This window comes from Scylla paramamosain, chromosome 5, assembly GCF_035594125.1.
Source record: "Scylla paramamosain isolate STU-SP2022 chromosome 5, ASM3559412v1, whole genome shotgun sequence".
NCBI lineage: Eukaryota > Metazoa > Arthropoda > Malacostraca > Decapoda > Portunidae > Scylla > Scylla paramamosain.
The window spans coordinates 711474-732500 of record NC_087155.1 but is presented as its reverse complement, the minus strand read 5'-3'; the positions used below and the strand labels follow the sequence as shown (position 1 = coordinate 732500).

The following is a 21027-nucleotide window of genomic DNA, read 5'->3' as shown; positions in this document are numbered from 1 at the left end:
GTCGTGGTGAGACAGCAAAGCGTTTTAGAATACGAGGTTTAATTACAAAGAAAAGAGTTGATATGCTTGAATTGAGAGAGAGAGAGAGAGAGAGAGAGAGAGAGAGAGAGAGAGAGAGAGAGAGAGAGAGAGAGAGAGAGAGAGAGAGAGAGAGAGAGAGAGAGAGAGAGAGAGAGAGAGAGAGAGAGAGTCATGACAAACGAGAAAGAGGGTCGCAGGAGAAAGCTCAGAGGGAAGCAAGACGGAAACAGTGATGACCAAAAAAGATTATTCCGAGGAGGGGCGAGTAATTATGTTCTTGAGAGAGAGAGAGAGAGAGAGAGAGAGAGCAGAGAGAGAGAGAGGAGAGAGAGAGAGAGAGAGAGAGAGAGATGAGGAGAGAGAGAGAGAGAGAGAGAGAGGGGAGAGAGAGAGAAACCTGAAGCATGAATATTAATAAAATGCAGACAACGATCCCGCACAGAGAAAGAAAATGAGGAAGAAAAGAAACCCGACACAAAACTGAGAGAATAATTAGGAAGCAGAACAAGAGGGAAAAAGTGAAATAAATATACTTGACGTGAATGAAGAATACAAAGAAATAAGTTTTTCTGAGACACCCTGTGAAAAATAGGTGGTCAATGAACCTTTTACCCGCGGCTTGTATGTACCTTTTCTTCTTATTCACATGTAAGTTAGTTTGTTCATCGTGGAGCTCCTCTCATCATGACGAGAGAGAAGTTATAGACTTATGTCACACTCTGCTTTAGTCATTCATTTGTAGCGGTGCTGCATTTATGTAATAACAATAATTATGGTTTATTATTGACAACCCTAAGTAAGATTCTAACACTGAGATACTATGGCTGCCACTTGGCGCCGTCCAACCTGGGAGACTAGGCCCGGGATGATCTGGCCACCCCATGAATTGTTTTTGCTTCTTCCCCCAAAGCAACAGCTCTCGATTCATTACACTAAGTGAACAGGGCTACTCATCACAGAAATCCGCCCAAAGATTTCTGGGATCGTCGAACCCCAGGGCCCTCCCGGTTGTGAATCCTGCGTGTGTGTGTGTGTGTGTGTTGTGTGTGTGTGTGTGTGTGTGAGTGTGTGTGTGTGTGTGTGTGTGTCCACATTTAAAGGAATCAGTGGCTGAAGATCAAGCAAAAGTACTTTGTTGAGTCAGGTATTGCTATATATAATGTGATACACAAAAAGTCACCACACCTTCATTCATTGAGACAGAAGCTCCCCAGCAGCAGCTAGCCAATCACTTCAACTATTGAGCTGTCCACCTGCTGGTCAACTGCACTTGTGTCACGGGGGCTCTCCCGCTTGGCTGAGAGTCCGCCCTTAGCGTCCTTCGAAGTGGTGAAGGTGAACCCCACGGGCAGCTGCCTCATGGGGGAACCCTTAAAAGGGCTGCCTTAAGCCCTTCGATAAGGTTCGGACAAACACTCTGACAGGAGTCGGGAACGCAGAGCAGGGGTATTTGCGACGGTTGTCAGCAGCCGGGGATACCAAACTGCACTACACAGGCAGGCTTCTTCTTTTTTTACTAACTTTAGCTGTGGTTCGCCAAGTCGTGCTCTGCCCCCTTATAGGATCTATTTCATCAATGTACCATGGCACGAGCCAGGATTAGGCACCTTGACCCAGGAGGCAAAACTAAGATAAAACTACTACGAATCCTCTCTGAGCATTTAATATACGCCAACCAAGATCACTGAGGCTAAAAACTCGTTCATCGTACTCACCAGGTTAGATAAGGAGGTCAGTAAAAATATTTTTGCCTACATGCCACCAGGACCTGAAAGATCAAGGTTTCGACCCCCATCCTACCGCAGGAATTAAGAGCAAAAAGGACTATCATTCTAATTAATGCGGGGCGACTACACCCTGTCAAACTCAGAATCTGCAATAAAAGAACTAGTCAATGAAAATCCTTGGATTTAGGAGGGAATTGACAACATCTTTAAAGTCCAAAAAACAAAAATAAAGAAAATATGCTTTAATGAGACAAATACAGCAAAAGCAGCTACAGAAAAAGGACTGCTCGCCTTCCATATGAACAGCCCATCTCACAACATCAAGGTGAATGAGTTTATTCCAATTGTAACGTGTATGAGATGCTACTCGCTAGAAGACCATGCCACGCTAAGATGCCCTCATCCCAAAGGTTGCTACAGTATGCTCAGAATGCGCTAGCAATGAGCACGTCTGGAAGGACTGCACCTCTCAAACTAAAGTGTCTCAATTGTGGTGGTGCGCACCGTACACTGGCTAACAAATGACCTCGCCGAAAAGAAATAAAGGGAAAACAAAAGAAAGGAGAAGAAAAACCAACCCAACGTACAGCCAAGCCATCAGAACCAACAACATCCAAGCAATGCAGGGTCCCTGATTTATTTGCAAAAGATACAGCTGAGACAGTCCTCACATGCATTATCCATGTACACATATGCAACATGGCACAAACCAGGGACTTACAGTAATGAAGTTAACAAGGTTTTCATAACTTAATAACTTACCATCAGTCACACCTACCTACAAACCCACCATCCAAACAGATTATCAGCCTCGCCAAAAACTATAGATGCCGAGACCAACCTAGGCAGCGTAACACAGGAAGAACAAGCAGAAGAAATAGAAGAAACCGAAGAAGGCACACTACAGACAAAGCAAACATTAGATGAACCACCTCCTTTGGAAAAAAAATTATAGGTAAAGATATTGGCCTAAAAATTATCTCCAAAAATAGCACTGGCTGGCCTAAGGAAACACCTATACTTGAGACACTTAAGGGAAGGGATTGAATCTGGAACATATAAGTGGATTTTCACTAATAACTCTTACTCAGAAGAAGAAACATAGGACTACTTAATAAATAATGATATTGATCTAACAGATCTGTGGATGACCGTAGAAGACGCATCTTTCATGAAAATAAGGAATGGCTTCCAAAACGAGAGAATCCCACCTCCAAGTAAAAGTGGAAAATCAGGCTCAAGACAAAACGCGAAAAGAAATAAACACAAATACCTCTCTCCAGTTACAAGCACTTCAGCAAATGCAACAGCACTCACTAACTTCTTTGGACACGGACAATACGGACGAGATTAACAAAGTTCAAACATGATGTACTCAGCTGGAGAAACAAAAGACAAACTCCGGCGAATATATACAAAGAACTTAACCCAGACATCATTTTAATAAATAACCATGAACTTAGACCCGAAGAGAATATTAAAATTTACAATTACAATACTTACCTTATCAACTCCAGCGAGGAGATGCACGATGGGTCAGCCATTCTTGTGAGACAAAATCTGAAACACAAGATAAAAGACAATTTACGACACAGATATTATATACAAGTTACCAGTGAGACGAAAACTGGCCCTATCAATATTGCCACTACCTACCTTCCCTCACGCAGATCATATTTACCATTCACAGACGTCCACTCTGTAGCTTCACAGGCCACTCCAACATACATTGTAGGAGACTTGAACGCACACCACCCTTCCATAGACAAACGGAAAATGCAATGTTGTCAGCAAAGGTCTTGTTATGTTAATCAACAACAATAAACTAAAACACTTATGGACCTGAAATTTCCCACTTATTTATCACGTAATGCTTTATCTACCCCTGACATCGTGCTTTCCAAAAGCAAAAACTTATCATAATATGATCATACAGCCTGGAGCCACCACCCCATCTAACCACTTACCTATTCTCAGAAAGATTACATCACAACCCATTAAAATATCTTTCCTACCTATACACGATCTAAAGAAAACCATTTGGGATGAATTTAAAAAATGAAGAAGTATAACTTAAAACTAGCAGCATCAAACAAACCCTCACCTGTCACAGAAAACACTAGACGAGTCTCTTCAGGGAAGGACTACGATGAAAAATCAAATTCCTACAAGAAACTATAAAACAATACCAAAACCTATTTATAATCAAAGAATAAAGGAACTACAATGGTGGAATAAACTGTTAATTCAAAATAGTTTAAGTTATGGATGGAGTTGTGCTAAACACATCACACATAAACAATAAAACAAGCTGTAATGAAAGAATGCATATATCAGAACCAGAGGAGCTGGGAGAACGAAACAAAATAAAACTCTCTATACAAGGACCCCAAGGAATTCTGGCAAAACATAAACAAACTAAAAGGAAACCAAACCATTTTAAAGCCATATCTAATTAAAAATGTCCAGAAAATTTATGACAAGGAAAATAAAGAGGAAATTTGCAGACCTATCTGGAGTGATGTCTTTAAAATAAGCCCCGGTGACAATACAAACACTTTGATGCAGCAACTGACCAAGTTAGTAAATAACTACATAAATAACAATTAAAACACAAATCCATTCCCCATCCTCATGCTAACCCAAACAACCTAAATGACAACAACTACTTCACTTCTAAGAATCACTACCCAAAATATAAAAGATATAGTTAAAAAAAAAAAAACACTCCAGGTCACACCAAAATTAATAAAACCATATTTCAAAACCTACCTGAGGATACGCTGGAGACATACACCAAGCTTTTAAATATCTCTCTGTCCATGGACTACTTTCCCAACGCCTTTAAGCACGCAAAAATTAAACTAATACCTAAACCCAACAAAATAACTACAGTCCCATTAAACTTATAGACCTATATCATTACTAGAAGTACCGGGTAAAATATTCGAAAAAATAATCAAAATTAGGACCAGGACCTACCTAGAAACAAATAACATACTACCACAGGGGCAACACAGCTTCACCAATATCGCTCTACGGATACCGCCCCAGCAACGATGACAGAAGGAATCTCAAAGGCTGCTGCTGAGAAGCAATGTTGTTTGGTTCTACGCGACGTCTCTAAGGCTTTTGACATAATCTGGATAAATGGATTAAAATACAAGTTACAACAAATTAAATTACCTAATTACTTTGCAGTTTCTTACACAACAAGACTGCTTCCATCTCACTACAGAATTTAGAAGGTCCCCCTTTCAATCTGTATAGCGGAGTCCCACAAGGAAGCTGCATCTCTGCAACACTTAACAACCATATACACTCACGACATCCACCCGCCCCCCCAAGCAACACATGGAATCCACATTTTTATACGCTGAAGACATTACTCATCAGCCATGGAAAATATAGAAAACATGCCAACCAAAAAAAAAAAAAAAAAAAAAAAAAATAGAGAAAGAAATAAACATCATGAATCATTATGAAAACAAATGGAAAATTAAAACCAAATACAACCAAGTTCACTATCCGCCCCCATCGCTTTAAGGAAAACTACTCCAGTCACCGTTGCAGGAGAACAGATTCCCTACGCTGAAAAAGCCAACATTATAGGTCTACAGCTTGGTAGGTACGGTTATACAAAACACATAAAAGGCATAATCCTAGAAAGCCACAACAGCGCTGAACATTATCGACAGATTTGCAAAACTTGACATTAAAATCAAATTACATCTTGTGAAAGCGTTTGGTCACCCGGTCCTGACATACCCAGCCTAAACTCTAAATGCTCTTTCAAACTCACAAATTTTATCATTACAACGAATTCAGAATAAAGAACTCCGTTTTGCACATGGCGAAAAATACCCGTACACTAAAACTACGCAAGAATTACATTATTTATCAAAAGTAGGACCAATCAACATTAACACTCTATAATAGGGGAAATAAGGTGAAACAAAAACTAAAGGCTATCCTCAAAGACAGTACATATATCAACTCAGTGCTGGATCACCAACACAACCAATGATCACTTTTGGCTCAAGAGGGCCCATCAGAATATTAGAACAAGCTACACCTAATGCAGTATACACCAAATAAAACACTACACTATCACATACACTCGTCATCACATGCAAGGTTGACAACACACAGCATCACCAGTTTGAGCGTCTACTACTGCTCCCTGAGTCGTGGTGTTGCCTGGATCCAGGTCCCTCCCACAACCCACGGGGGGGAACTAGACAGGTGTCAGCCTTTGCAAGGCAGCACCGTGCGGTACAGACAGGGGACGCGAGGAGAATGTATTACTGACACAGTATTGAAGAAAACAACAAATCATAGATACTTTAAATAATCACATTAAAACAGAGCATGACGGTCTGTCCGTCATCTTTTATCCTTCTGCTTTCTTTCGTTACTTAACCCAACCTGTTACCTTCCCCCTATTTTCTTATTTCCCCCCACCTATTATCTATCCCCCAATAAACCTAACCCCTAGATCACACACACTGGCTCCTTACAACTGGTAACATACCAAAATATACCAAAATACATGCAAGGGAGCGAAGTCCCTTCAAGCAGCCGGGTTTCTTTACCGTCTCTCAAAAGTTGTCTCAAGAAATATCTTCTGCGTCGTCTGTTCCAGATGTAAATTTTAGTTTCAATGTCTTATTGTTTGTTTTTATCCCTTAGTATTGTAATATTTTAGTTTATGGAGAGTTTATTGATTTTATTAGTATCTTTTTCTTTTGTTATATAACATATTATTCTTCCATGACAAACATTACATTCAACACTTTTACTATATTCTATTCCATCTCTCTCTTTCTCTCTCTCTCTCATTCTCTCTCTCTCTCTCTCATTCTCTCTCTCTCATTCTCTCTCTCTCTCTCTCTCTCTCTCTCTCTCTCTCTCTCTCTCTCTCTCTCTCTCTCTCTCTCTCTCTCTCTCTCTCTCTCTCTCTCTCTCTCTCTCTCTCTCTCTCTCTCTCTCTCTCTCTCTCTCTCTCTCTCTCTCTCTCATTCTCATTCTCATTCTCATTCTCACTCTCTCTCAATCTCAATCTCAGTCTCTCTCTCCCTCATTCTCATTCTCATTCTCTCTCTCTCTCTCTCTCTCTCTCTCTCTCTCTCTCTCTCTCTCTCTCTCTCTCTCTCTCTCTCTCTCTCTCTCTCTCTCTCTCTCTCTCTCATTCTCTCTCTCATTCTCTCTCTCTCTCTCTCTCTCTCTCTCTCTCTCTCTCTCTCTCTCTCTCTCTCTCTCTCTCTCTCTCTCTCTCTCTCTCTCTCTCTCTCTCTCTCTCTCTCTCTCTCTCTCTCTCTCTCTCTCTCTCTCTCTCTCTCTCTCTCTCTCTCTCTCTCTCTCTCTCTCTCTCTCTCTCTCTCTCTCTCTCTCTCTCTCTCTCTCTCTCTCTCTCTCTCTCTCTCTCTCTCTCTCTGTCTCTCTGCACATTTACTAGGTGTCATGTCTCGGGATGTTGCACAGCAGACATATCACATACAGTTATCTTCTCATGGAAGTAAACATATTCTCTTGGAATATTGATCAGAAATATTACATACAGTCATCTTCTCATGGAAGTAAACATATTCATTTTAACATTATGATGAACACATTCACAGCCGACTGTTACCATTGCATTATTCCTTCTCGTGTGTGTCTAAAGCTAAGGACATCTTGCTTACCGTTACTATACATCTGTACATGCAGACACAACTTATGGCTAGCAATGACATGCATCAGTCCTTTCCTTACACAGGAGTAGCATTTTTATAGCATTATAATTACCTAACGAATAACACGCTTGGCACATAACACGACAATTAATCTTAAATTTAACACAAATATTTTTACTTAACACTAGCTCTTTTTTTTATGCATTTTTCAGTTTTGTTAATTTAATTTTTTTATTTAATTTTTTTTTTTCATTTATTAGTTTATCTTTTCTAATAAATAAGTACATCAGTCTTACCTATAACACAAATATATTTCCTTAACACTACATCTTTATTTCGTTTTGTATTTTGATTTTATCTTTTATTTAATTTATTTTATTTTATTTTATTTTTTATTTATTTTTTTTTCCTTAACAAAAGGCGCTTCAACGCGGCGCCGCTCCACACCCCCGCCCCTGCAGCCTGCTCCTCACGCCCGTCCTGCCAGCCTGGCCAGGGCCTCGCCCCTCCAGCCTGCTCCACACGCTACCCTTCTTTCCGCCTGCCTGACCCGCCCCCTCCACCTTCTCCCCCAGTCTGTCCCACACGCTGCTCACCGTCACCACTCTCTTCTCTTCCTGTGTCCGTGCCGCTGCTGCTGCTGCCCGAGGGAGGCACAGCTGCACGACCACGCGTACTGCTTGGCTCCGGTCAGGGCCAGGCTCACTGCTCGCTGCCCGCTCGTCGGCATCTTGCTGTGGCGTGTGGGACAGGGGGGCGGTCACGTGGTGGCGCTCTTCGGCGGCCTTCTCCACTGGCGGCGCGTCGCTCATCACCTGCGCCACGTCGATGCCCTTGCAGAACGCGGCATAGCCCGTGTGGTTGCCCAGGCGGCAGGTGTACACCCCGTGGCAGCCTGCCCGCGCCAGCAGGTCTCGGGCCTCGCCCAGTGCCACGTTGGTGTGGTGCGCCGACCTGTACGTCAGGACAGCAAAACCCCGGTGGTTGTCGCGGCGCTGACGCCGGTGGCGCGGCATGTGCTCCAGGCGCAGGGGCCCCACGCTGCGGAATACCTGGAGCAGCCGCGATCGGGGGAAGCTGAACTTGACGCCGGTCACCAGCACGGAGAGGTGCTTCCAGCGCACTTCCTGGCCCAGGCGGGCTATGTCCTCGTTGCTGGGCACCGTCACCGTGACCGCGTCCTCCTCGTCGTCAGACTCGTCCTCGTCATCCTCACTTCCTGCGGCGCCTTGGCCGGCTTCATTCGTGCTCCTGCTGGATGCCCCGCACTCAGCCTGTGCCGGCTCGCCAGGAGTGGGGGCATCTCCTTCCTCACCCTGCTTTTCACTGGCTGGGCTAAGTCTGGCCTGCTTGGCAGGGGTGGGAGCGTCGTCCGGCTGCCAGTCTGGGGGACAGTGTCTCTTCAGGGACCTGCCCGCCAGCTGTTCTCGACGCTCTACGGGCCCTTGGCGGCGGAGGTGTGGCCGCTGCTCATCCCCGCGTGGGTTGAGCTTCGCTTTCTTCGCTGGAGGACACGCGGCGTCGCTCCAGTCAACGCGGCACTTTCGCTTTGAGGAACGCGTCATAAGAGGACGCTCCTCTTCCCTGAAGGGGATTAACTTCGCTTTCTTCGCTGGAGGACACGCGGCGTCGCTCCAGTCAACGGCGCACTTTCGCTTTGAGGGACGCGTCATACGAGGACGCTCCTTTTCCCTGAAGGGGATGAACTTCGCCTTCTTCGCGGGCGGACACGCCTCGTCGCTGCAGTCAGCGGGGCACTTTCGCTTTGAACAATACATGCTTCTTTAGTCGCTGCGCTGATCTGCGGAGAAAATGTACTGCTGTCCTGGAGAACCAAGGTTTGCGATACTCGCTACCAACTTGAAGGGTGCCAGAACCTCGGCATATTTTTATAAAAAAAAAATATTTTCAGATTATGCAAATTGGGAACGACTTAACTCCAACCTCCCCATCCAACCTCAGGCAATCCCAGCTCCATTATAGACGGGAAGCAGTAAATGCATCACCTTCACTACTCCTGTATTATCATCACTACTACACCAATACTAGTGAGAGAGAGAGAGAGAGAGAGAGAGAGAGAGAGAGAGAGAGAGAGAGAGAGAGAGAGAGAGAGAGAGAGAGAGAGAGAGAGAGAGAGAGAGAGAGATACACATGCAGTAGTATACTAAATACGTGTGTGTGTGTGTGTGTGTGTGTGTGTGTGTGTGTGTGTGTGTGTGTGTGTGTGTGTGTGTGTGTGAGAAAGAAACAAAGACAGACACAGAAACAAAGATAAAGACAAACAAGCAGACAGAGAAGCAAACAGACACACACAAGCAGCCAAACAGACAGATACAGACAGACAGACAGATAAACAGAGACACAGAGAAAAAAGACAAAGAGGAGAGGTATGGAAGGTCACGTGAACGCGGACAGAATAAACCAATCTGCAGTATATTTCTTTTGCAATTTATGGAGGCCTCACATACTTCTGCTTTTGTCTCCCCGCCGACTGGCTTTTGTGAGCATCATTTTTGTGTGTTGTAAAGCTTGTTTGTGCCGCGGCCACCTTTGCAGTTTAATGGCCTTGGCGTGCTGTATGTGAACGCCAACTAAGGGAAGAGGTTAAAGAGTGCTTATTTTTATACTGAGGTAACGGGGTGCCCAATCTCTCTCTCTCTCTCTCTCTCTCTCTCTCTCTCTCTCTCTCTCTCTCTCTCTCTCTCTCTCTCTCTCTCTCTCTCTCTCTCTCTCTCTCTCTCATCTTACCTACCTTAGAGCTATATACCCGCTTACCTATATAAACACCATCCTACCTACATACCTATCTATCTCCGTTAATGTGTTTGTGATTGTCTTGCATCTAATCTGGAATGCAAAGCACGTGCGTACAAATTCCAGACAATACAGGAAATTAGTACTCGCATTCTTCGACACAACAATGGTTGATCGGGTTCCCACGATATTTTCTCTAATTAATGATACAAACTCCTTGTTCAACTAATATCATAAAAAGACATAAAAGCTCCTGTTACTTCCACTAAGGCTTGATGAATGTAGTCGAGATACAGGGAAGCAATCTTTCAGAATACGGGCCATACTTTGCACACGGCCTGATCTACACGAGGCCAAAACGTGTGCACTGCATCACTTGGCTGACGTGCGCCACTAAATCTTGTCTGAAATCCCCACAGCAAACCATCGTCAGGTAAGAAGGTCCTTTACAATGCCGGACTGTGAATCACCCTTAGGTTTCATTTAAATGTCATCGTGTCCAGTTAAAAACAATGCTAATAGGCTTAATGAGTTAAAGGAGAGGAGACGCGGGGACACTTATGGAGTTAAAGTCACGCATGGATACTGCTTCAGAGAATGTAAACTTCAACACACTCATAAAAGACCAGCTTTCATAAACACTACTGTTACGATATAAATTATATGTATTCATTCACGACTACTTCACAACTGGAGATTTCTCTCTTTCCCTTAAGAGTCAAATTGTCAAAAAGATTAATAAAATACTTAGTAATCAGGCTATTGTTGATAAATCTATACGGAGATAAAAAAAAAAAGATTAATAAAATACTTAATAATCAGGCTATTGTTGCTAAATCTATACGCAGAATAAATAAATATATATATATATATATATATATATATATATATATATATATATATATATATATATATATATATATATATATATATATATATATATATATATATATTTACATATATGACCATTTCAGTGCGATAAGTAATAGGTCTCAGCACTACAAACAATTCATTAAATCTTAAAAAAAAAAAAACCTGCAGAAAGAAGGCGATAAAGAGGAGTGGATTTTTCAGTTTGTAGTCCATATAATGGAGATGACTGTGGAACAAGAAGTGTCTCAGAGCGGCTTGTGACTGAGGAAGGATGAGCCAAACAGTCGTGAAAGGGTTAATGGTTAGGCCTGTACACACTAGAACTTCTCATATTTTCCCAGTCCTGCCAACCTCCCCAGAGTGGCAGGAGGCTGCTGCGTGTTGCAAACCGAGGGCTGCCAATCCTCCCTTCCCCAGTGCTGGGCAAACATGACTGGCGACCTCCCTCGCCTCCACCTCTCACCTCGTAAACAGTAAACACAGTGGAGAGGGCAGCGCCACCTGTGTATTCCTGCCTTTATTCTATTCCAGATGGCAGCTACGCCTCATCTCTCTCTCTCTCTCTCTCTCTCTCTCTCTCTCTCTCTCTCTCTCTCTCTCTCTCTCTCTCTCTCTCTCTCTCTCTCTCTCCCCCTCTGTGTATGTGTGTGTGTGTGTGGGGGGGGGGCATTTCTCTCTCTCTCTCTCTCTCTCTCTCTCTCTCTCTCTCTCTCTCTCTCTCTCTCTCTCTCTCTCTCTCTCTCTCTCTCTCTCTCTCTCTCTCTCTCTCCCCCTCTGTGTGTGTGTGTGTGTGTGTGTGTGTGTTTGTGGGCATTTCTCTCTCTCTCTCTCTCTCTCTCTCTCTCTCTCTCTCTCTCTCTCTCTCTCTCTCTCTCTCACACACACACAGACAAAGAGGACACACACAGACAAAGAGGACACACACACACACACACACACACACACACACACACGAGAGAGCGAGCGTGAACGCCACACTGCCGTTCGTGTGCCTTGTTTGGAGTAATGCAATCACACGGGGTTACGGATAAACAATGAGAATGAAGACTCCATCCGAGGCCCTCAGATCCCTAAAGACACAAGCACCGCACACGAGGGTACTGGGCTTATGGGTGCCCGTGGATCATCACAGACAAGATCCTCAGGCTTAGTAATCAGGATACAACTACCACCCGCACTCTCAAACGCTTTGTTCTCTCACCAGAGCCAGATCTTAAAGCCCACAGAGAGGATCAGTCGCTTACCGCGGACCATTTTCTAAATCATAATACACATTACTAGAATGGTGAAAATATCCTTTATAACTTCAGTAACTTCCACTACAACCTGTTACAATAAGTCGAGAGAAGACGCTGAAATGTTTGAGAATGCGATCTTAGAAATAATGAGTTGAAGCTTAACAAAGCTGGATTAAAAGAAAACAAGACTGGTTCCCAAACTGAATGAAAGATGACAGGACAAAATTCAGTATCACTTTGTTGGTGCTGAGGATGTGAGAAGCGCTGAACAAAGAAAAAATAAGTTTATGGACAGGGATAACAGGTGGATAGAGGCATGTATGTTTTCTACAAGATCTGTCATGTGTCTGCCTCCTGGCTTCTTGTATCTTGCCTTGTGTTATCATGTTCTAGACGTGCCGAAATAAAAAAATATCTATAATTAGCAACCATATCAGGCAATGCTCTTTTCTTTATTTTATCATTTATTTCGGATATTGTTTTCCTGAGTGATATATGCGATATTTTAGTGTGTTCAATATTATTACCGTAATTGTCATTGCCTTCTGTAAAATGTTTGTATTACGTTGCCTCGTCACGGTTGGTCAGTGTTACATTGTAGTGTAGCCAATCAATATCATTATCTTTGTTAACATGTACATGCCTCTATAGCAGTTTGCCTCTACACCAGGAAGGCTTATATGGAATCGTACGGTCTTTTACATAATATCGTCAGATCCTTTGATATAAAATTCTGAAACCGCATTGAAAGGCGTTACGCTTATAGAATGTTATGTTCTTTGCAATAATGTTACCCTGATGCGTGGGTTTTGTGATGTTCACTTAAAAAAGAAAAAGCTCTACCGCAAACTAGGAAATATAATAGACGAACAGTGTGCAGCATCTTTCAGCTAATGTCCATGTGCATCAAACGTCCTGCCTCTGCCATGAAAACAACAGTAAAGACACAGCTTCTAAAATTAAAGTATTCAGAATTTTGATATTCATAAACCTTATTCTCAAAAGTTTTTCTTGACTACTTTTAACAGCCTCTAGTGGATGTTCTTAGTGAGTTTTAATGGTCTCTAGAGATAGTTTGACAAGTATTATGCATCTTTAGTAGAAAACAAGATATCTAATTCTATGGTTTTGAAAATAACCATGACGAGATAAAGTCTTTCAAAATACGTGTTCTCGTTACCTATGAATTAACAGCATCCCAGCACTTCCTATCCTCATTAGCTGCGAAGTAACAAAGCTAGACATCTCAATCACGCTCTTTGCCCAATCCTGCGAGGCTCGCTAATGTTGCCATTATGAATCATTGTGAAACCCGCCGCCTCGATTGCTGCTCAAGGCGTGTGTTGTGGGAACAATAAAAATTATATCTGATTTTCTTGGATCTTTTAAACAACATTTTTCCTTCAAGCCAACCACACTGAGTTTTTTGTTTTTTCTTTCATCGAAATTTCATAACGCGGCCTGAATCCCCGAGCCGCGGGCGTGGTGGGTTGTCTAATACGCGGGACTCCCAAGCCAGCGAGACAGAGATTAATGACGCGTCTTTGTGGCCGTGGTGGTGCAGGTATAGGCTGGGAGGATGGTGATGCCTGGCCGTGTGTGTGTGTGTGTGTGTGTGTGTGTGTGTGTGTGTGTGTGTGTGTGGACGCGCGCGTGCGTGCGTGCGTGCGTGCGTGCTTAAGATTTCTCTCTCTCTCTCTCTCTCTCTCTCTCTCTCTCTCTCTCTCTCTCTCTCTCTCTCTCTCTCTCTCTCTCTTTACTTAAGGAATCGCTTCAAGGTCTTTTAAAGATATTTTTTTTCGGTGACTCTCTCTCTCTCTCTCTCTCTCTCTCTCTCTCTCTCTCTCTCTCTCTCTCTCTCTCTCTCTCTCTCTCTCTCTCTCTCTCTCTCTACTTAAGGAATCGCTTCAAGGTCTTTAAAAAATTTTTTTTTTCGGTGACTCTCTCTCTCTCTCTCTCTCTCTCTCTCTCTCTCTCTCTCTCTCTCTCTCTCTCTCTCTCTCTCTCTCTCTCTCTCTCTATCTATCTATCTCTCTCTCTCTCTCTCATCATGAGTCTTGGGTCTCTGCTTGGAACTATTATCAAAGGCTAGGTAGATAAGCGATCGGGTTCTTATGATGTTTTCCAATAAATGATGCAGATTCATACAAACACTACTGAAAATCTCAATAACCTTCACTATAGCCAGCGAAAAAGTGTTCAAGTGTAGCGCCGAGACGTTTAAGAACACGAAGACTGCTGCAATGTTCGATGTGTATATGGTGGTGATGGTGGTGTGCCGTGCTGCTCGTGCTGACGTTCAAATCCTTGTGAGAGTAGGAGGTCAACATCTTTTATAGGTTATGAACTATGCATGAGATTGGAGTCCGTAACTAATTAAGGAACTCGGACGTAAAAACCGATAAAAACCATAAGTGTCTAAAAGGTTGTCGTTATTATTATTATTATTATTATATTATTATTATTATTATTATTATTATTATTATTATTATTATTATTATTATTATCATTATTACTATTTTTATTATTATTATTATTATCATGTTATTATTTGTCTAGCAGTGAAAAGGTTACTGATGAGTTAACAAGACAATCCAACAATGGTCAACCAACCATTGACACGCCCCTCAACTTTTTCTTCATTAATTCTGCAACATTCGCGGTCTAAGATCTAATTTTGAATCAGTAGAACACCACCTCTCTACTTCTAAACCTCCTCCTCATTTCCTCACTGAAACTCAGGTGTCTGAGGCAACTGACAGTAGCCCCTTCTCTGTTCCCTTCTAATTTCTCTATCCTCATTTTCGATCCAAAGCTGGATGTTGCGTTTATGTGCGCAATGACTTAACCTGCTCTCGTGCCCACGCTCTTGAATTTTCCGAATTTTCCACCATCTGGCTACGACTACAGAGTCACTCTCAAACTAAATTTATCTGTGCTGTATACCTCTCACCTAACTCTGACTATAAGAAATTCTTTGACTACTTAACTTCCAAAGTGGAGCACATTCTGACTCTCTTCCCTTTTGCAGAGATCTCCATTCTTAGAGACTTCAATGTTCATCACCAGCTTTGGCTTTCCTCTCCCTTCACTGACCATCCTGGTGAACTAGCCTACAACTTTGCTATCCTCCACGACCTAGCTATTGGTGCAACACCCTACTGACCGTCTTGGAGGTACGCCCAACATTCCTGACCTTTTCCTGACCTCTAGTCCTCCTGCAAATGCTGTCACCCTCTCTTCTCTGTTGGGCTCCTCCGATCACAATCTCATATATGTATCTAGTCCTATCGTTCCAATCCCTCGTCAGGATCCGCCTAGGTGAAGGTGCCTCTAGCGTTTTGCCTCTGCTAGTTGGGGGACCTTAGGAAGTATTTTGCTGATTTTCTTTGGAATGACTACTTTCTTCTTTCTCTCACCCTTATTCTGTCCACCTCTCTAATGCAAGAGGTGGATGCATTATTGTCAATCATTCAACCCTTTTTCTGGTAAACTTTGGAACTTCCTGCCTGCTTCTATATTTCCACCTTCCTATGACTTGAATTCCTTCAAGAAGGAGGTTTCAAGACACTTATCCTTCAATTTTTTATTACCGCTGTGGACCCTTTTCTGGGACTGGCATTTCAGTGGCCTTTTTTTTTTTTTTTTTTTTTTTGTTGTCCTTGACCAGTGTCCCTCCTACATAAAAGAAAAAAAAAAAACAAGGATCAATCAGTGTTGGTAGCAGAGAGTGTTGGGAAGATGATATATTTGACGGAATCCTAATCAGAGCAAAATTGTCTTTAAAGTCATAGTGATTACTGATATTGTCTAGTAGTGAATATGTAAATGATCAAGTTAGCAAGAAAGCTTAACAACAGTCAAAACTGAAGATAGATTTGACTGTTGGGAGCAAAAGACTGTTGGAATAACTTTACGTTAGATGAAATCGTAATCAGCAATGGGTTAACAATATTGGCATTGCCTTTTCCTGGGGGTCCCATCCGGCAGCAAAGAGTGTCGGGGAGTTACAGCTGAAGTATCGATACATCTCTAATTAGTGTGATGAGCGGCGCATTGTTTTATAATACAGGATATGAATCTGTATTCATGGATTCCTTCATCGATGGTTTGCATATTTATTTATTCTCTCTCTCTCTCTCTCTCTCTCTCTCTCTCTCTCTCTCTCTCTCTCTCTCTCTCTCTCTCTCTCTCTCTCTCTCTCTCTCTTTCTCTCTCTCTCCTCTCTCTCTCATTTGTCTATCCATGAATCCATCTACCCACCCATCTATCAATTTATCCATCTATCCATGCATCAATATATTCCTTCCATCTATTCTTCCGTATGTCAACTTATCCATCTATCAGTCTACCTTTCTATCTAATTATCAGTCCATCCATCCATCTATACACGCCTGCAAACATATACACACGAAAAATAAATACACAAACAACAGCAAAACATCAAGAGTACGAATCCCACACGAAAAACATACGAACTTCCCGCTAATAATTATCCATCCATCCATTTACACAGACACGCAAACATACACACACGAAAAACAAACTCGTAAACAAGAGCAAAACATGAAGAGTACAAATGCCCCAAGAAAGACACACATCGAGAGAAAAAGAACAGCATCAAACTGGGCAGAATAATTACCACACTCATCGTAAGCCTGGTGATGCGACCCGCGAGTCATGCCATCACTCAGCTTCGCCTCCCGCTGAGAGCCGACGAAGAGGCGCCCCACCACACCCCGCCCCACCTCGCCTCGCTCTGCACCTCCCCAGCCCGCTTCCTCCCTTCGGCAGCAGACCAACAAATTGGGTTTCACACGACGTAAAGGGAGTGAGCGAGGGGGAGGGAAAAAAGGGACGAAAAAGGGAAAAATCTGTTCTCCTTCCAAGCTTTGTGTGATGAATTAAACTTTTCGTGGGATGGTGCCTTGGGGGAAAAGGACTGGGGAATGGAAAAGGGGTGAAACAGAGGACGGGAGAGGGAAAGAGCAAGGAAGAGGGAGGGAGAGGAAACGTGGCGTATTGTCACTGCGGGGAAATGTTATCTTTATTTTAATTAGTGGCAGTCACGTAAAGTTGCAGAGGAACATACCACCTAGTAAGGTCAAAAGTGAAGTTACAAGAATCAGTAGACCTACACGTGACAGTCCCTCTGTAGAAACACACTTGCCTAATGCCTATGCTCACCTACACACCCTGCCCTCAGATACCACTAATCGTCTACTTGTGACATGACTGAACGTAAACAAAGCGAGGGAGAAGAATTTAAGAACCAGTACGTTTACACACGTCCCTGTATAAAAAAAAACACATATACCTATACCAACTATCAACACTATATATAAATACCCCCTAATTATCTCATCCCAACATGACTGAACGAAAAAAAAAAAAAAAAAGCGCAAAGAAGAATCATTCACGCCGCGGTTGTCGCTACTGGATTCTTATCTGGAGAGTTTCCTTATTAGTAAAAGTTGCTTTGTATTTCGCGGCACAGGGAAAACAAAGCGTGGGAATCATTACAGTAGTGTTGCGGGGTCTGGCAGCACCGGGGGTCACTGATCAGTGCACCTGCTGTTCCTGGATCCCACCGATACACGACCACGAGTACTTGGGCTGCTTAAACAAAGTTGTATGGCTTAAGTTGGTGGAATTTTTTTTTTTTTTTTTAATGTGGAATATGACAGTCTTTTGTACAGTTAGGGAAATTTTATTTTATTTGTATTTGTTTCTGTCTGTCTGTTTGTCTGTATTTATATATCTATACAGTATACCTATTTATCCACCCATCTATATTTTTATCTTTAATTTCTGTCTATCTATCTATGTCCACCTATCTTCTGCCTATCTGTCTACCAATCTTCCGTCTATCTCTCTACCTTTCCTTGAAAATCAAAACAATAGATGAACAAATTAATAAACAAACAAGAAAATAAACAAAAAAGAACAGAATGAAATGAAAAAATAGATAAACATTATCACGCGACAAATTTAATTTTTCCTGTGAGTTGTCAGCTTTAGTTCCTGCTGCCAGCTTGTCTCGGTCACTGGTGGCGCTTGTCTGTCTGACTCTACTACAGTGTCACACTTTTCACATTACCTGATGTGCACCTCCTTCCCATAAACTTGTTGCCAGTTTGATCTTATTTCCATACTAATATATAGCTTTAGTGAAACAATATTTACAATTTTTTTCTTTTTTTTCTATTCATTCGTTTATTTACTCATTTGTTAATTTATTTACCACTCGTAAAACCTTTCAAAATACGCACGGTCATGATAAAGAGTCCGATCTGAACTCTTTCACTGCTGGACAAACATTTCCATATATATACCTACGACTTGTTAGAGACTTACTTATGGGCGAGTCTCTTAAATGATTCCGTGGCTTAGAAAACGTAAAATTAACCCACATTTTTTTCTTTCATTCAATGTTTGGAAAGTTGACAAAGGGAAACCAAAGGAGTGAAAGGGTTAAGCTTAAAATCCACTGCTTCAATTCTTACGTATTTTTAGGTATACAGTATTTATGCTAAGCTTGCGGTGTGAAGAAAGTGACCTCATTTCTTGTCAACACGAAGTCATGCATCATAATCCAGAATGCATATACTCGTACATGTACGTATCCTTCCCTTGTTTCTCGCGTCCTTCTTGCATGCCCTTTAAGGCATCGCGGTGGTGGTGCAGGTGAAGTAGTAGTCATAGAGTGGTGTGGTGGTGGTGGTGCTGGTGACGTAGTGGTAGTGAGATGCTGTGGTGTGGTATGGAGTGGTGGTGGTGGTGGTGGTGGTGGCGTGGTAGTAGTGGTGGTGGAGTGGTGGAAGTGGTGTGGGCAAGGGGATCTCCACACTGAGGCAGGCCACTCTTCGCTCGACACAGCTTCAGGTGTTTCAGAGCAAGACGTAAGTGCACTCCGCAAGCCACCGCCTTATCGCCTCTGTGCACTTCTTCACCTCTTTATCTCGCAAAAATACTGACGCCACCTTTGTGTTGGCTGCAGAGCGCCAGACAGAATACACCCAGGGCCACGCGGCGTAATTCTTGTCTGAGAGTTTATCATATTGCGATTTTCTTTTTTTAATTTCATAATGCGAGGAACAAAGCAGAAAAAAACAAAACAAACGTAAATTATCATCCTGTCATACTCGGTGCCTCAAATTCACTGAAAGGTTCCTGCTACAATATATACAAGCATTCAATAGACATGTTTTTTCTTTGTTCTTTATTTGTGTTCCTCTGCGAGATCATGAGGGTCATGAGGCTTGTAGTGTGTATATACGTATGTGTACAGATAAAGACTTCCTTCCCCTGTGTAGGTAAAGAGTAATTTTCATCGCGTATTAAGTAAACACGGCAAAAATTAGTGTTCCCTTTCCTTGCACGCGTGGAGGAAAGTAATCACAACGTGGGGCGTGAGGCGGCGGTCACTGCCGCTGAGTAACGGGATCTGAACGTTCCCTCCCTCACGCTCTGAGTTCACCGGCAACCCTCCTTTAAATTTTATTGATGATATAAGAAAAATGTTTAACACAGACCACAATGTTTTTTTTCTTTAGCAGAGACATTTCTCGAGCAATTATTCAGTGTTCAAAGAGGACGCATTAAAGGGGAAAATGCCTTAAGATCTATCAGATGATATTGGAAAAATGTTAGCTAAAGCAAATATTTTGCCAAGAAAGTTAGAGCTATTAATTTGTATACATAAGCAATTATAAGCATATTTTAAATCTACCACATAATACAAGATAATGTCTGACAAAGAGTTTGACGAAGACTCCAACACATACAATAAGAAATTTCTAGTGCTATAAATTTGCACGATTATTATATACATGGTGACATCTGCTGTACTAACACCACGGCGAGAACGTGCACTGAGGCAGAGGGACGCGTAACAAAGCCGCAGTGACAGACCCAGGCCCGGCCATTGTGGGCAATACTAACTTGATAAGGCAAAGTGGTGGACATGTGCCCAGGTAATTATACCAGACTGTAACACAAAATAGTGAACGCTGTACACGGTGAGGTACATACAAGTGAGGCAGATGGGAGGCGCCGGGCGGCCCACGCAAGCCTTTCAGTAAGATTGACAAGGTCCATCACCCACCACCATCGCCTGCATGACCCCGCAGAGGAACGCAAAGGAGGAAACAAGAGCAGCATGTATAATGAATGCTTGTATAATTGTATTCTTCTAGGAGCCTTTCACTGAAATGAGGCGCTGTGTGTGAGATAAGAAGCTAAAATATGTTTTTGTTCAGCTGTGTCCTTCGCGATATAAACCTCAAAAAAAAAAAAAAAAAATGGCGATGCGATGAACTCTCAGACCACGAGACAGGAAAGCCGCCACTGCCTCCAAGACTTCGCAGCGCTGCACTGTCTTGATCAACCCCTTGCTTATCATTTTTTTTTTTTTTTTTTGTTACTTACGATGCTCTCATGATACAAACAGCACGAGATATACTGAGTTTAATGATACAAATATTCCAAGCTATGATCATTAGTGATACGATCATTCGAACCTCGGATAGATTTAATTGAATCAGTAACACAAACATTCATTAACCATTTCACTGTGATATGCAACAGCTCACATCCGAATCGCTTTACAAAACACTTAAAAACACTCACATGAAAAGAAGGCGATTAAAAGAGTAGATATTCCTATCTCTAGCTAGTGTAGTCTTCAGAGCAAGCTGTAGAAAAAAATGTTTCACAGTGGTCAGCGGATCAAGAAAG

At 42.5% G+C, this 21027-nt stretch overlaps 1 pseudogene; it reads right to left on the bottom strand.

Annotated features, from left to right (window-relative positions):
* LOC135100389 (Y+L amino acid transporter 2-like) overlaps nt 1–21027 on the bottom strand; it is a 119858-nt pseudogene that overhangs the window by 56215 nt on the left and 42616 nt on the right.